At 38.4% G+C, this 17,199-nt stretch overlaps 1 pseudogene; it reads left to right on the forward strand.

Annotated features, from left to right (window-relative positions):
- LOC110217520 (dihydrolipoyllysine-residue acetyltransferase component of pyruvate dehydrogenase complex, mitochondrial pseudogene) overlaps window positions 1-17,199 on the forward strand; it is a 185,789-nt pseudogene that overhangs the window by 156,211 nt on the left and 12,379 nt on the right.

Below are 17,199 nucleotides of genomic sequence, written 5' to 3' on the forward strand. Positions count from 1 at the left end.
ATCTCTTTCAATCCTCCTATTGCAAAGTTTCAATCAAACACCACCCAGCCCTTCCACTATGCACTCTGGAATGCCTGTTCCATAGGCAACAATCTTTTTTTCACCTTAAAACTTTTCCTCTTCCATTCTTTCCATCTAGTTATTGCTGAAACCTAGTTCCCCACTCCCACCCTCCAAGATGACGCAGCTTTCCTGGCCACCCTTTCCAGTACTGGCTGAATATTCACTCATTCTCCTTGGCCCACTGGTCAAGGGGTGAGAGTTGGAATATTCCTTGTTCCCCAATGCAACTTCTAGGTCTCCCCTTACTTTTAGCACTTAGTAACTTCTCTTCCTGCAAAGTTCATGCTATTCTTATCTACCACCCAACCAAAATCCTGATAGCTGACGTGTCACTCCCTTTCTTCCTCAATGAGTTTGGTACTTGGCTCATAATTTTTCTGTTCTCCCCAGTTCTTGCCCTTACACTGGTCAATACATATTGACTCTCCCTCAAACATCCTAAACAATTAGTTACTAAACCTACTCATTTTCCATGTGCTACTACTCCACCCCCACCTCAGCCATATACAAAGATAGTCATACCCTTGAACTTTCTATACCACTTCTAGTTTCAATAATTCTGAAATAACGTTATTCAACCATAATGTATTGGCTTTTCACCTCTCCCTTGGACATACCTTACAAAAGCTTACTCTTTGTCCATGTTATGACCTCCAGTCCCTTGACCCCTTAATTCTACCCTAGGCAATCTCCTCTTCACTAACAACTTTGCTCTCTTTTAAGCATCTTGGCCCCTTTGTGAACCAATTGGACTCTGTACTGTCCTTCTCTCTTGAATCCCTGCTCCACTTATGACCAATTATGCCCAGCCAAGTCTCAGCCTTAGATCACTCCCACCATTTGCCACCTTCTCTCCTATACACCTGCTGTTGAATGAGAATAGAGAAAATTACACAATGACTCTGACTGGGTCCACTACAAATTTACGTTACACAAAGTCACCTGGGCCCTCACAGACGCTAGGCAATCCTACTATGTCTCCCTTAACAACTCACTATCCCACTCTCCACAATGGCCTTTCCAAACCTTTTCATCCCTCCTCAAAACTCCCATGGCTCCTGCTCTTCCCACTCTCTCAGCTGAGAATGTTGCCTTTTGTTTTATGGGAGGGGGGAGAAATGAGGTCATTCCCCATAAGCTTCCACTTCTTTCCTCTTCCTCATCTCCTATCACTCATATACCTTCTGCCACCATTTCCTCCTCTGCCCCAAACTCATGATTAAGTGATCTTATTCTTACCCAAGCAAACTCCTTTACTTGTACAAATGATCCAATTCCATCTCGTCTCCAACAGAATGCTCCCTCAGTCATCACCACTCTTTCACTTATTTTCAGTCTGTCCCTCTCTACTGGCTTATTTCCTACTGCCTACAAACATGTCCATGTCTCCACTATCCTGAAAAAAAACAAACAAACTCTCATTTGATCCTTCCACTTCTGCTAACTATTATCCTGTATCTCTTCAGCCCTCTGTAACTAAACTCCTTGAAAAGGCTATCTACAATAGATGCCTCTACTTTCTCTCCTCCCACTTTCTTTTTAGCCCCTCATAATCTGGCTTCTGACCTTATCATTCCACCAAAAGTGCTCTCTCCAAAGTTACTAATGATCTCTTTATTGCTAAATCCAGTGGCCTATTCTCAATCCTCATTCTATTTGACATCTCTTCTGAAACTGTTGATTACTCTCACCTCCTTGATCTCCCCTTGTCTCCAGATTTTCAGAATTCCTCCCTATCCTATGCTACCTATCTGATTATTCCTTCTCTGTCTTCTTTGGCGGATCATCTTGTAGAACATGCCCTCTAACTGTGGGTATCCCTCACAGTTCTGTCCTGGGCAGAACTTCTCCCTCTATACAACTACACTTGGTGATCTCATCAGCTCCTATAGATTTAATTACTATCTCTAGGCTGATGATTCTCAAATCTACCTATCTTGCCCCAAACTCTCTGCTCACCTTCAATTTTGCATCTCCAACTGTTTTTCAAATTGGATAGCCCAAAGACATCTCAAATTCAACATATCCGAGAGAGATCTCATTATATTTTCCCAGAAACCTGCTCCTCTTCTGAACTTTCCTATTATATTTGAAGACACCACCATCCTTCCAGTCACTCAAATTCATAACCGTGGTCTTACGGTTAACTTTTATCTCACAGTTGCCCCATACATACAATTCGTTGCCAAATCTTGTTTCTACCATCACATGTCTTTTGTATGTTCCTTCCGTATACTCACAGAGCTACCCTCCAGTGCAAGCCTACATCATCTCTCTTCCAGACTGTTACAATAGTCTTCTAATTATCTCCCTATCTCAACTCTCTCTTCACTCCAGTCCTTCCTCCACTCACCTGGCAAAGTGCTTCCCAAAGCATAGGACTAATCCCATGATCTCTCTACTAAATTGATTCCCATAGCTCCCTATTACTTGCAGGGCAAAATAAAAAGCACTCTGTCTGGCATTTAAAGCTCTTTCCCATATGAACCCTTCCTACCTTCTCAATCTTTTTATATTTTAGTCCGTCCGTACAATTTACAGTCTAGTAGTTATACTGGCCTACCTGCTGTTCCTACCATATAACACTTCATTTCCTATGGGTTTGCATCAATTCCCTATAGAGTTTGGATGTCAGAATTTCATCAGAAATATTTCATGCAAATATTTTCTCAATCTATATTTTCTGATTATCTGTATATTGATTTTTATATTTCATATCTACAAATTTCATCTTTTATCATCTGTTCTATCCCTTTTCCAGTTACAATTTTCCCCCATCTATAATTGTGAAAGATATCACCTTCTATTATCCTCTATTTTTGGAGTGATATAATCATATATTTTAGAAGAATAATGCTACTTAGAAAAATGCAGGGAGATAGAGGTGACCTCAATGAAATTATACTGATAAGTGAAAGAATATCCCATTCAAGATCAAAGAACCACAGATTTAGAGCTGGAAGGGAGATCGTGTGGTTAAGTTCTCATTTTACACATGAGAAAACTGAAAACCAGAAAGGTTAGATGATTTTCCTATGGCCACACAGACATTTGATGCCATAGTTAGGAATAAAGCCTAGGTCTTCTGGCTTATATAAACAGCTAAATAATTTGTAAACCTCTGCCCAAACAGGTGCCGTTTAAAGTAGACAAGTCATTTTTCTTCTGCTGCCCAGTCTAAAGAACAAAAATAGCCCCATGGAGCTTAAGAGCAGTAAATGTTTATTTCAGAAAGCAGAAGGCAAGTAGGTCATTGGGAAAACCTGAACTTTCAGCAAACTAGGGAGAGAACAACAGTGATTTATGATCTCTGAAAATTCTGGTTAAAATCTTGGGAATCTTTTTCACCTTGTTTTTAGAGGTAATGCAATCCTAGTGATGGAAATGTTAAAAGTTGATCTTAAAAGGAATTAGGTTGGCATGTGAACATGGCAATGAAAACTTCAGTGAAGTGAACAGACCTCCAAAGTGGCATGTCAATAAAATCATTAGGAAGACAAAGGTAATTAAACTACAACTACCTCCAAAGTCAACGATCGCAAACTATTCCAGCCTTCAAATATAGGTACATATGAAGAAATGAATATGAACAAACAGCACTGGAGATAAAAGGAAATGGATGCTATGCTAATTGTTGAGAAATAGATGTTTAGGGGCAAAGACCTGGAAACAAAGAGGGTGTGTATTGATTAGGGAACTGTTTGTGGGAATGGAATGGTGAACTGCTGTACCATAAAAGTGACAAATATGGAGAATTCAGAGATACATGAAAAGACATGTTATGAGATGTAGAATGAAGTAGCAAAATAGACACAAAGCTGCTATGAGGGGCATAGCACCAAGAATGAGAGGTCATAGTGTTGCTAGAGTATATAGAGAGAGTGTGGTAGTTAATTCTAGGCAGCTCCTGGATAAGGTGCAGCATATCCAAACAAGGGTGGCCAAGTTATTGAGGGGCTTGGTAACCAAATCATATTCAGTTGAAAGAAATGATGACATTTAGCCTATATAAAGGAAGAAAAGGGAAAAAAATATAAAAAGAAATACAGAAAAGGAGGGCCATGCTATTAAGCATTTAAAGAATTATCATGGGTGAAAAAAGAAAACAACATTAGATTTGCTCTGCTTGGCCCCAAATGATAAAACCAGGAGCAACAGGTAGAAATTTAAGACAGATTCTATAGATCACAAGCTTGTTTTAATCTTAAATCTTTTTTTCCCCATTCCTTCCTTCCTCTGGCTCTCATAGAGTCCTGGCACTCTCCTGAGGACACAGCCTCCCTGGCCTCCCTTTCCAGCACTAGCTGCATTTCCACCCATTCCCCTCATTCTCCCTGCCCCTTGGCCATTTCCAGGTTCTCCCTCTAACACCAACACTCAGTCCCTTTATTTGAGGGGACAAAAGGAGGATTTCCATTTCTGATCTTGTTTTGGCTCGTATTTTCTCATCATTTTCCTCACTGAGTTTTTCTTTCTCTATCACACTGACATGTCTTTTTCCCAAGGTTTTAAACAATGGTGGTAGGACAAGTTTCCTGTTGGTTTGGTAAACTACATTCAGATACATCCAAGGAGCTGAAATCAAGAGGACAGAAGGACTTAATGAAAGCCTGTATTCTGAGGTTTTGTTTTACAGAAGAAAGCATTATGAAGGAATGCCTTTGGGAAGAGGGTAGTTATCTATGTTGTATGGTTTGAGAGGTATAAGGCCCATTTTCAGTTGAGAAAACTGAGGCTCAAGGAGATTGATTTGCCCATGATCACACAGCCTGTTTCAGAAGCAAGTGACAGATTCCAGGTTCTCCTGATTCTTAAGTTTCACAATTTTTCCATTACCCAAAGCCATTTCTCTTTTACATTTCCTGATCAATTTTTGTCAATCAGCACTCACATGCACATTACCAATTTAACAAATATTTATTAAGTTCCTGTTTTATGCAGAACACTCTCTTAGGCAATGAGAACAAGGCAATGACTAAGTAAGATATAGCCCTTGAATTTATAGCATTTGAAATCTGGTAGGAAGATACAACACATATTCAAATTGAATAAGGTTGGGGTGGTAGTAGGGAAAGGAACAAGCATTTAGTGACTATTATGTTACATGTGGGCAGCTAGGTGGGGCAGTGGATAGAGCGCCTAGCATGGAGTCAAGAAGACCTGAGTTCAAATCTGACTTTAGACACTTACTAGCTGTGTAACCCTGGGCAAGTCACTTAACCCTGTTTAACTCAGTTTCCTCACCTGCAAAGTGAGCTGGAGAAGGAAATGGCAAACCACTCCAGTAACTTTGCCAAGAAAATCCTAAATTGGGGTCACAAACAGCTAGACAACATGTTCCAGGCATTGTGCTAAGCCATTTGTAAATATAATCTTATTTTATGAGCACAATGATCCTAGGAGGTAGGTATTATTATTCCTATTCTACAATTGAAGAAATCGAGGCAGAAAGAGGTTATGACTTGCCCAGGGTTATACAACTAGTAAGATTTGAATTTAGGTCTTCCATACTCTAGGCCCATCACTCAAAAGAAGTATAAAGTGCTGTTCAGTATGAAGGAAAGTATGCTGTATTTGTAGTTGTAGATCCTGTCTCTGCCCACTATTTTATCTGGGACGGTTAGAACCCCTGTGACATTGGGCTTGAGTTTCTTCATTTGTAAAATGAAGTGGTTGGATAAGATAACCTGTAAGGTGTCTTCTACCTCTAATCTGTGATGAAATTAGAAAGCTTTTCATTCATAGCACAACTTGTAGCTATCAAAGCCAGGATTTCAACAAAGGTTTTCCTGATTTCAGCTCTATTGCCCTCACCACTGACAGTGCCTCTCAGTCTCTTAATTTATGCATACATGTGCTCATGATTACACACACACACATGTGCATACATACATATATATCTATGTACATATATATGTAAATATATTTTTACACACATATGCAACTGATACTCAAATTCATTAGTATAGAGAACTACTTCCTGATATGGAGATTCTCATTACCATCTTCCATCAAAAAGACTTGAATTCAAATTCCACCTCAGACACTTACTAGCTCTGTGTGTGTGTGTGTGTGTGTGTGTGTGTGTGTGTGGACTCTGGGCAAGTCATTCAACCTCTGTTTGTTTCAGTTTCCTTAACTGTCAAACTGGAAAGATGACAGTACCTGCCTCATACGGCTCTTTTGGAAACCAAATTAGATATTTGTAAAATGCTTAGTACCATCCCTAGCACATAGTAGGTGCTATATAAATGCTTATTCCCTTCCTTTCCTCCTTCCTTTCCCATCTCACCTAGTGAATGGTTCATAGAGCTGCCTAGGTCTGTGAATAGAAATGGGGGCCACTGAACTATATATAGAGATCCTTGAGAACTGCATATTGACTTAGAATTCCACAAAATAACATTAAGCTTTGTTGTATTTCCATCTATTTTGTACACTATTTCCTGATTACATTTTAGTCTAGTGGCATGTAACTAGTGGTCCTGTGTTTGACCCCCCAGCTAGGTCACTGAGTTTTCAATTCATTTACTTATTCTCCTACAGCTAGTTAAATCCAGGTCTTCCTGATTTCAAGGCCAGATCTTCGTCTAGTCTTCTATCCAGCAGTGGGCATATTACATACATTTAGTGAGTATTTAATAAATGCTTGTTGACTGGCACACACAAGTATTTCAACACATAATACATATACTATGTGTACATATGTATTATGAGTGGCATAAACATGCTCCAGTCTTATGCAAACAAAACACTTTTCAAAGAGTTGTTTAATTACACAGAACACTGAACTAATTAAAATCCTGGGTAGGATGAGTAGGAACAGACAAGTAAGGTCAATGCAAATGAATGTGTATATCCTTTAAACACAATTAGCACCCCAAGCCAACAGGCTATACAGCTTATCCTATTTATAAAAGTGCAGTATATCAGATCAACATTTTGTTGATCAGCACAAAAGCATATAGCAATTTTTAAGTCTAACATATTTATTTCACCATAAATGCTTCAGTTGAGTTGTTGTGTTTAGTAAATGTACTGGAGTGGTTTGCCATTTCCTTCTTCAGTTTATTTTATAGAGGCCAACAGGGTTAAGTGACTTGTCCACAGTCACACAGATAATAAATGTCTGAGGCCAGATTTGAACTCATAAAGAAGAGTCTTCCTGACTTCAGGACTGTCACTCTGTGCACTATGGTACCACCTAGCCGTCCTTCAGCTGAATACATGCAAATATAAGAATTAAAGCAAGTGAAAGGAAAAGTTAATATCCACTCAAATTTAGAAACTGGTAGGGTAAATTACTTCCCAAGTGTTATCATTTCAGGGAAATACAAGATTCCCTTATTAAACAAAATAGAAGTGTCTAACACCTCCATACTCCTCCACTCCACCACCCCTAACCACACGCTCCTCTCCACAATACAAGGTCTACTTTACTAATGACCAGGATTCTGCAATTACAGATACATTTTTTCATCTATTAGTTTTATCACCTTTCAAAATGCAAATATCCTTAGACAGTCTGCTTACCTTAAACTTTATCATTCATTCACACTTAATAAAACAATTTTTCAGATTAAATTCTGAAACCAGTTTTTGAATGGTAGAGGATGAAGGGAAAGAAAAAACAGAGGAAATAAAAAAGGAAGAGAAAGGGCAAAAGGAGAATTGATAGGGGATAGCCAGATGGCACAGCAGATAAGATGCTGGACTTGTAGTCAGGAGTATCTAGGTTCAAATTCAGCCTCATTCATTTACTAGCTTATGAGGGTGACCTTAGGCAAGTCATTTAACCTCTGTCTGCCTCAGTTTCTTCAACTGTAAAAAGAGTATAATAATAGCACCTACCTCTTAGAGCTATTGTAAAGATAAATAATATTTATAAAATATTTAACATAGTGCCTGGCATATAGCATAAACTTAATAAATACTTGTTTCCTTCTATTCTTTCTTGGTAGATCAGTGCCACTGAGGAAGTAGATGAAGAAAGAAAAGACTAGGGACACAAGAAGTCAAAATTTGCCTATTTAATCATTTATTTCCTCTAGACACAGAGTCCTACGTCATTGCAAAATGTGGTTAGAGTAGAAAACTATTTCCTTGGTGTGATTTCAGAGATGGGTGAGAAGAACCACTACTGTATAAGGGAAAGAAGAGTGGAGACAGAGGGCCTGGGTTCTCATCCCAGCTCAAGTGCCTTCTATTGGTGTGATCTTGGGAAAGGTACCTGGTTTCACTGAGCCTGTAGTGCCTTCTCTGCAAAATGAGGGGGTTTGATTCTGTTGCCTCTAGGGTCCGTTCCAGGTCTAGAATCTATTAAATGCATACTAATTGGAACTTTTACCTCACTACAGACTTAAGCTTTTGATGTAAGGGTATGCTAAAGCACACACATTTCTAGGAGCGGTAGTAGGGTGTGTAGAAGGAGGAGAGGCAGAACCTTGAAATGAGGATGAGGAAGCTATCAAAGAAGGAAGAAGGGAAGGAAAGAACAGGTACATGTTACTTGCTTCACAGTTTTGAGTAGGGTCTGCTAGAGTCAAGCTATCCTTCCTAGGAAATCAGAAAGATTTTCACTGAATTCAGTTCAACAAGCTGTGCAAAGTCATCAGCCTCACTTTCTCCTCCAGAGCCATGGGGTCCAGTAGCAAGATGTAGATCAGGAAGACTGGAGACAACCCCCGTGCAAAGCTCTGTGGAGGCACTGGAGATAGAGATACAAAAACAAAGCAATATCTGCCTTCAAGAAACTTCTATTCTCCAACCTAGGAAAAACACATGCCTAGAAAATTACATACAAAATATACCCACAGTAATTGGTCAGGATAGACTTCCTACAGATGTTGGCATTTGACCTTACTGCTGATGAAAACAAAGGATTCGTCAAGGCAGCTTTGAGGGAGGTGAAGGATGTCTGTGGGTCATGGAACACAAAGCACACAGAGAAGAGATGGAATGTCATGGGTGCGGAACAGCAGGAAGGTCTGCTTGACCAGACCACATGCTGGTCCCTGCTCTTTGCACATGATAATCCATTTCCCAATCCCATGGATTTTTAACAGCTGTCTCTTATGCCTGGAAAATCTCTTAATCCTAATTCTTAGCTTCCTTCAAGTCCCACCTAAAATTCCAACAGCTAGAAAAAGCCTTTCCCCATCCCCCTTAAAGATAGTGACTTCCTTCTGTTATTTATTTCCAATTTATTTTTTTTTTCTTTTTGGTGAGGCAATTGCGGTTAAGTGACTTGCCCAGGGTCACACAGCGATAAATGTCAAGTGTCTGAGGTCACATTTGAACTCAGGTCCTCCTGACTTCAGGGGCAGTGCTCTATCCACTGCACCACCTCGCTGCCCCCAATTTATCCTTTACATAATGTATTAGTACATAGTTATTTGCATTTTGCTTTTCCATTATTCGAGGAGCTTGATGTTACTGTCGTTATGTTGCTGTTGCCTTCTGCGGTGTCCCTGGCACTGAGCACAGTACCTGGCACATAGAAGGCCCTTAAATGTTGACTTCTTGACTTAAAGAATAGTAATGAATAATAAGGCTAGAAGGGGAGGTTGGAACCAGGATGTAAAGGGCTCTAGATACCAAACCAAGAAGTTTGTATTTGATCCTGGGGCCATAGGGAGCCACAGGAACATCCTGAGCAGGCAGAGGGATGGGATCACCCCTGAGTCTCAGCAAAATCATTATGGCAGCGGTGAAAGCGCTGTGATTGTCTAGACAAGGATTGGGGCTATGTGAATGGGGAGAAGAGGACAGATGTGAACTAAATCACGGAGCTAAATTGACAAGACTAGGCAACTCATTGGATTTAAGGACTGAGGGAGAGAGAAGAATTGAAGATAATTCCCAGGCTGTGAACTTGGGTGACCAGAAGTGTGGGGATAATCTTATCAGAAACAGGGAAGTTAGGAAGTGGGGAAGGTTTTGGAGAAAAGATATCTAGTTCCAATATAGACATGTTGAGCTTGATATGTCTACAAGATATCCTGTTGGAGATGTCAAATAGGTAGTTGATGATATGGGACTAGAGTTCAAGAGAGAAACAGAGTGTGGAGACAGATTATACACACACACACACACACACACACACACACACATACACACACACACACACATACATACACACACACACATATACATATATGTGTGTGTCTGTGTATATATGTATATAATACATGCATGTCTATATGTATGTATGTATAATCTGGGACTCATCTTTATAAAGGTGAAAAAGGGAAAGTGAAAACTGAAGAGGGCTCAGCATAGAACTCTTGGGGACAACCAGTGATATGCTGGTAAATGTTTAACAACCAGCTCTCTGAAAAAAAATGTACTCACAATAGGCTTTTGAGTTTGTTCTGCATTATTAACATTTTCTCTATCATTCTCTTAAATTTAGATAATTAGCGAAACAGCAAATTAAGCCCTGATTTACAGCGTTTGACAATTTCTGAGGAGTAAATGGTCGCGCTGAACATTTAACAATTGGTAGGAGCTGGCTCCAGGACACCAGCCCATGTAAACAGAAACCCGGAGGTGGGATAAGGATGACAGTACAGAACTGGAAAAGGAACACTCATATAGATAGGAAGAGAATCAATAGAGAAAAGCAGCATGAAAATCCAGTGAAGAGAAAGAATTTAGAAGGAGGGACAGTCGACTGCATCAAATTCTATAGAGAGGTCAAAAAAGATAAGGACTGAGAAAAGGTCAAAAGATGTAGCAATTAATATTTGGGACCTTTGAAGTATAAAGTTGCATTTCAATGATAAAGTCTGAATCAAATTGTAAGAAGTGGAAAAATGAGTGGGTGGTGAGAAGATGGATACAAGGAACATAAATAGCTAATTTTGAGAGAGGGCTGATGATGAAACATATCTCTTTCCCTCCTTCCTGTTGGGGTATGTGTATGCATGTGTGCATGTGCATATGTGTATGTGTGTGTGTGTGTGTGTGTGTGTGTGTGTGTGTGTGTGTGTAAATAACAAAATATAGAGACATGGACATGTAAAGTAACAGTAGGATTTTGGCTGTGGAAAGGGGAAGAGAGATAGGAAGGTAAGATTAAGTGAAGGGATTTTTTTCTGTTGTTTGTTTTTTAGGATAGATAAGATCAGGTCATGTTAAGAATGTATGAGGAATAATCAAGGAGATCAGGAGACATTACAAATCAGGAGAGGAGAAAGGATGATCAAAGGGGCAACTAGAGGCAGTGAGATGAAGGGCACAAGTAGAAGAGTTGAAGCTTATAAGGAAAAGGGCCCCAAGTACTAGAGTACTACAACTACTCAGAGTTTCGAGGGGTCACTGAGCACAGAGACTCCTTTCCTCCCAGCTGTTCCATCCTTCTCCCTCCCCTGCTAGAAGTAAATGCCAAATTGCCCTCTGGGATAGTCAGATCCTATCTCTTCACCTCACAGGCCATTCATACAAACTGGAATGAAACCAACTAATCCTTTTCCACTGTAATTGTCTTCACAGGCATTCCATCTTTACAGATAAACTGACTTTTATCCAATTTTCTTTTTATTAAGGAGTAAAAATGTTTGAATCAGATATCATTTGTTTTCTTGCTTTAGAAAAATAGCAAGATTTAATAAATTTTAAAGTGCATTCATGGAAGACATTAATAGTGTTCATACAAGCACAAATTTAATGGTATTTGTGCATTACTCTCCCATAAACAACTCACTTTTTAGTTATCAGGCATAGGAAGTTTCAGTTTATTAAATCATAGAAGAGAGGAAGTCTTATCTATTGTTTCCTCCTGAAAACAAATCCATATAGTGGTTCAAAAGGAAAAAAAAATTAAATCAAACCTATGAATACCACAGCTATTGATTCAAAGAAAGTCTGCCCCTGGATTTATACTAAAGGGCATGCACTCAGTAAATACCTCAAATAATAAGAATCCAGTTACTACTGGTTTTTTTAAAAAATTGTTTAATTAAAAAGAAGAGCCCACATCTGGTTGCTAAATATTAGTACTACATTAATTTTCTTCATAAAGAAGACATTTTAGAAAGTGCATTATTAAAGATTATCCCCGCATTCTCTCTTTTCTTTCCCCTCCATGCCCTCCTCTTCTCCAAATAAATACAAAGTAGTAGTGCTAGTCTCTGAACAACAGGTCATACCCTTCCTAGTCAAGTAGGATCAGGCCTACGTTGAACAAAGTGATCGTCTGCAGAATAGAAGCAGTGTTCTTCCTCTAAATATTCCGTGTTCAGCATCATCACCTTGACTCTCACTCCCTCACGCAGTTTCCTAGGGGTGCTGCTAATCAGTTCAGGTGTTACTAAATACATCCATGACCAGAGAAAGTTGGAAAGGACCTAAAGAGGTTGGAGACATTCCCTAGTCTTGTGTGGGAGTTTGTTGTTGTTACTGTTGTGTCTTTAGGCAAGGCCTCACCTAAATTTTTCTGGAGATTATTCAGATTTATCTAGAAAATAATGTTCTTGACCTTTTTTTCAGTGCTTAACAACACTTAAGTCAGAATGTTACTTTACATGTCCATGTCTCTATAGTTTATTATTTACACACACACACACACACACACACACATATGCACATGCACACATGCATACACATACCCCAACAGGAATGAGGGAAAGAGATATGTTTCATCATCAGCTCTCTCTCAAAATTAGCTATTTATGTTCCTTGTATCCATCTTCTCTGTATAAAGATTAGCCATTGCATTCATCTGAATTCTAATGCCATTTCCTTTGTATTATTGTAGGCATTGTGTATATATATATATATATATATTACTTTGATTTTGCTACTTCTGTATCAGTTCATAGATTCCTCCCCATATTTCTCTGAATTTCTAATATTCATTATCTTTTTACACAGTAGCGATAATCCATTCCATTCCTTTTTTTTTTTCTTTTTGGTGAGGCAATCAGGATTAAGTGACTTGCCCAGGGTTACACAGCCAGTTAAGTGTCAAATGTCTGAAGCCAGATTTGAACTCAGGTCCTCCTGACTCCAAGGTTGGAGCTCTATACCACAGTTTATATACCAGTTTGTTCAGCCATTTCCCAACCAACAGACATCTATCTACTTTATCTTCAGTTTTTCGCTACCACAAAAAAATGCTGCTATGAATATTTGATGCCTGAGACCTTTCTCTCTGTCTCTGAATTCCTTGATCAAAGAAATATCATAGGGCGAAGGATATACACACCTTTCTCACACAGTTCCAACTTATTTTCTAGAGAAGCTACATAAACACATAGGTCCACCAATATTATTGTGCCTATCTTCTCACAATCCTTCTGACTATTTCTGTTTCTTTAATCATCCTTGTTATCCTCCAAAATTTCCCCACTGCTGCTTCCCACTCCCTTATACTAGAAGCATCCCATACCTACTTCACAGAAGTCTCCAAGCATTTGAGTTCCAACCTTTTTTTAAGCCCCAAAGTGTTTATTCCATGGTTGTACAGATGCACTGCTCTAAGCTGCTTGATGATGATTATCCTTCAAATCTTTGCAGTTTTAATTTAACCCTCCTTCCTAAGTCATTTGTGTATGTTAAGGGCTGTTATAAAAATACAGATAATTTTAAGACCCTCAGAGAAGACTATTTCATAATCTGCACCTGTCATAATCTCAGAGTCTTTTAATGCTCATTTCAAATGCTGCTTCTTTTATGAATGAAGACTTTCCTGATTCCCATAACCAAATGTGATCTTTCTCGATTCTAAAATTTGCCACTGGCTGTGGCAACATGATGTAGGGTAAGAAGCATGGAACTTAGCTTAAGACTTAGTTTATGACAGTTCCCACACTAACAAACTCTCTACTCAATTAAAAAAAGGACATAACAATGTTTCCTCAATTGTAAAATGGAGATAACAGGGCTTGCATATGTAAAAACCTCCATAAATTGCAAAGTGCTATACAAACGTTAGTTATTATTATTATTATCTTTCCTTTTGGTACAATCCTGTGACATTTTTCTTTGTATTGCAGTTATTTGTATGATTTTCTTGACTTCCTGTTAGATTGTAAGATCCTTAAGAGCAACTTGAAGTTTCATCCCATTTTCTTATTTCTTCTAAATTTTGTCATATTCTGCTATTGAAAGTACTATATAATGTTTAAGTGATTCATCTTTTCCCAAGCATTATTTCATAAATTAATCTTCCTGATGGCAGATTAGAAAACCCTACCCTTTTTTTTTTACAGGAGGGGAGGAAAGGAGAGGGGAGGGAGGGAAAGAGAAGAGAAAGGAAAGGGAAAGGAAGAGAAAGGGGAGAGGAGGAAAGAAGGAAGGAAGGAGGAAAGGAGGGCAGGAAGGAAGGAAGGAGGAAGAACGAAAGGGAGAAGGAAGAATGAAAGGAAGGAAGGAAGAAGGAGTATTCTTGAGCAGTTAAATGGGAAAATCTCAGACAGAAATTAAATTACTCTTCACCAATAGATGCTTCCAGGTTCCTTTTTCCTCCTTCCTCCAAACAGGTTTGTATATTTACTGTCATCACTTGGTGACAGGAAAGACAAACATGGTTCTCGAGGCTGCCAAGGCTGGAGGTATCAGGAGGATCTACAAAGAAAGCAAGACCCAGAACTTTCAGACTGAGATTTCCTTCCATTACCACTGATGATTATAGCAGAATGCCTCTCACTATATGATTGTTGGTCTAAGTCGGAACTGCACCACATCTAAATAATGGTAGCATATTGTTGCCCCTTTTATAAATACTCCTAACTCCTTTCTTTAATTCCTTAAAAAAAATCCTCTCCATTGTATGGTTAATGCCTTAAAATACGGCCCTTTCCTTCAACATGCACACATAGCCTCAAATATCCTTCTGCTTTCGTTTCACCTAAAATAAAGATGGAGGTCTTCTGAATTAGTAAGGGCTGCTCACTAACCTTCACAGCTCACTAAAGGTCTTTAATAAGCCATAGATATGGCTAAAATGTGAATGGAGAAAAGATGTTTTCTTTTCTTTTCTCCCTCTTCTCCCCACCCCAGCTCCTTTTCACTGGTGCGGAACCACTGCAACATGAGTACATCAGCAAAAAATCATGAAGACACCTAGAAAATAATCTGCTGTAGTTGATGAGCCATATAATTCTGAACTGTCTAGCCACTGACATCCTATTCTCCTTCTGACCCTGACACTTTTGCAATGCAAAGTGCTCTGGAGCATGAGAAGGAGGCAGAAGAGCAGCTGTCTTCATGTTTTTTTCCCTTTCTTTTCCTTCATGAAACTTAAGCATTTGTTCCCTTAGACCTTTTAACCCCTTTGATCCTACAAACATATTAATTTACGAAAGTCCCATATTTCTCTCAGGTCAATACATCAAAGGATTTAGGGCTAGAAAAACTTCAGATACTATCATACAGATGAGGAAACTGAGGCCCAGAGAGGAAAAGTACTTTGCTCAGGAACTTTTTCAGTTGGACTCTCTTCTGAAGTCTCAGTCCCAGATTTAACTGATGAGTATTTTCAACACATGATAAAAATAATCTACACAGCCCTTTATGTGTGTTACATCACTTGATCTTTACACTATACTGTTAAGGAGATAAGATATTTATTATTGTTACTCTAATTTTCTAGATGAGACTAGTATCAGAGATAAATGAGGAAATTAAATTGTGTTTAAAGGAACCATGGAAAATGAATCAGTATCAGTTTCGGTTTAATATGCTCAAATGGCAGAGCAGTCAAATTAATAAGGTAAAATTTAACTGAATTATGAAAACATATACTAACACAATAGTAGGAAACTTTAATGTTCATATCTCAGATTTGAACAAATGAAAGAAAAGGGAAAATATAGAATTGGACAAATTGTCCAAAGATTTAGTTTCCTAACTGTTCTGGTTTTTCCATTCTATATTTCTAAAACTGCTAGAACAAGAAATCCTTTTGTAAATGAAGATATGTGGAATGAAATGAAAACAGTGAATGAAAACAAAGTTTAAGAAGCACTTGCTATGTGTCAAGCACTATGCTAAATGCTGAGGATACAATAAAAAAGACAATCTCTATTCTCAGGGAACTCACATTCTAAGGAGGGAGACAATATGCCCACTAATTGGAGAATAGCCAAACAAGTTATTGAATATCAGTGTTGTTGAGTCATGATAAAAGACAAAAGGGAAAGTTACAGAGAAACCTGGGAAGACTTGTATGATATGATGCAGACTGAAGTGAACAGAACCAAAAAAATAATTTGTTCAATAATAAAGATACTATAAATAAGTTTGAAAAATTTAAGAACTCTGATCAATGTCATGAACAACCACAGTTCTAGACCACTGATGATGAAGCTTGTCACATTTTACGTAGAGTTGGACTCAGGATGTGTGTGTGTGTGTGTGTGTGTGTGTGTGTGTGTGTGTGTATACACATATATGCATATGTATGTATATACACATACATATATACATATACATATATACATATATATATATAGCCAATTAGGGAATTTGGTTTGCTTCATTTTACATATTTGAGATAACGGTTTTGTTTTTATTTGTTTTTCTTTTTTATTTTATTGAAGAGAGAAAAAATACTGATGTTCAAAAAGTAATATAGAGTATTTTTTTAAAAAAATGGTCACACAAATTGGGAGCAGTTACATGAGATTAGAAAAGAGAAAATATACTGATTTTCAAAACAGAAGAGAACACAGTCTGCAAACTGGACAGTAATCTTAATTTTGGTCCTGGAAAATATCTTGAATTACTCATTAAAGACATGTTTGATAAAAATCTAGAAAGTAAAGCAGTGTTTACAAACAGCAGGCATGACTTGATCAAAAACTGGTCATGTCAGGTCAAACAAATCTCATTTCCTTTTCTGACTAGATAAAACTATAGTTATAGTTTACCTAGATTTCATAAAAGCTTTTGGTAAAGTATTTCTGTGTTGAGCCTGGAGTCAGGAAGCCCTGAGTTCAAATTCTGCCTCAGACTTATTATTATTCCTGTTTAACAGTTGAGGAAATTTAGGCAGAGATGAAGTGCCTTGCCCTGGGTCACACAGCTGTTAAGTGTATTAGTCTGGATTTGAATTTCCTGATTCTAGAGGCAGCTAGGTGGCACAGCAGATAGAGTGCCTGGCCTGGAGTCAGGAAGACCAGAGTTTAA

The sequence above is a fragment of the Phascolarctos cinereus genome, unplaced genomic scaffold, assembly GCF_003287225.1.
Source record: "Phascolarctos cinereus isolate Bilbo 61053 unplaced genomic scaffold, phaCin_HiC Scaffold_726;HRSCAF=1367, whole genome shotgun sequence".
Lineage (NCBI taxonomy): Eukaryota > Metazoa > Chordata > Mammalia > Diprotodontia > Phascolarctidae > Phascolarctos > Phascolarctos cinereus.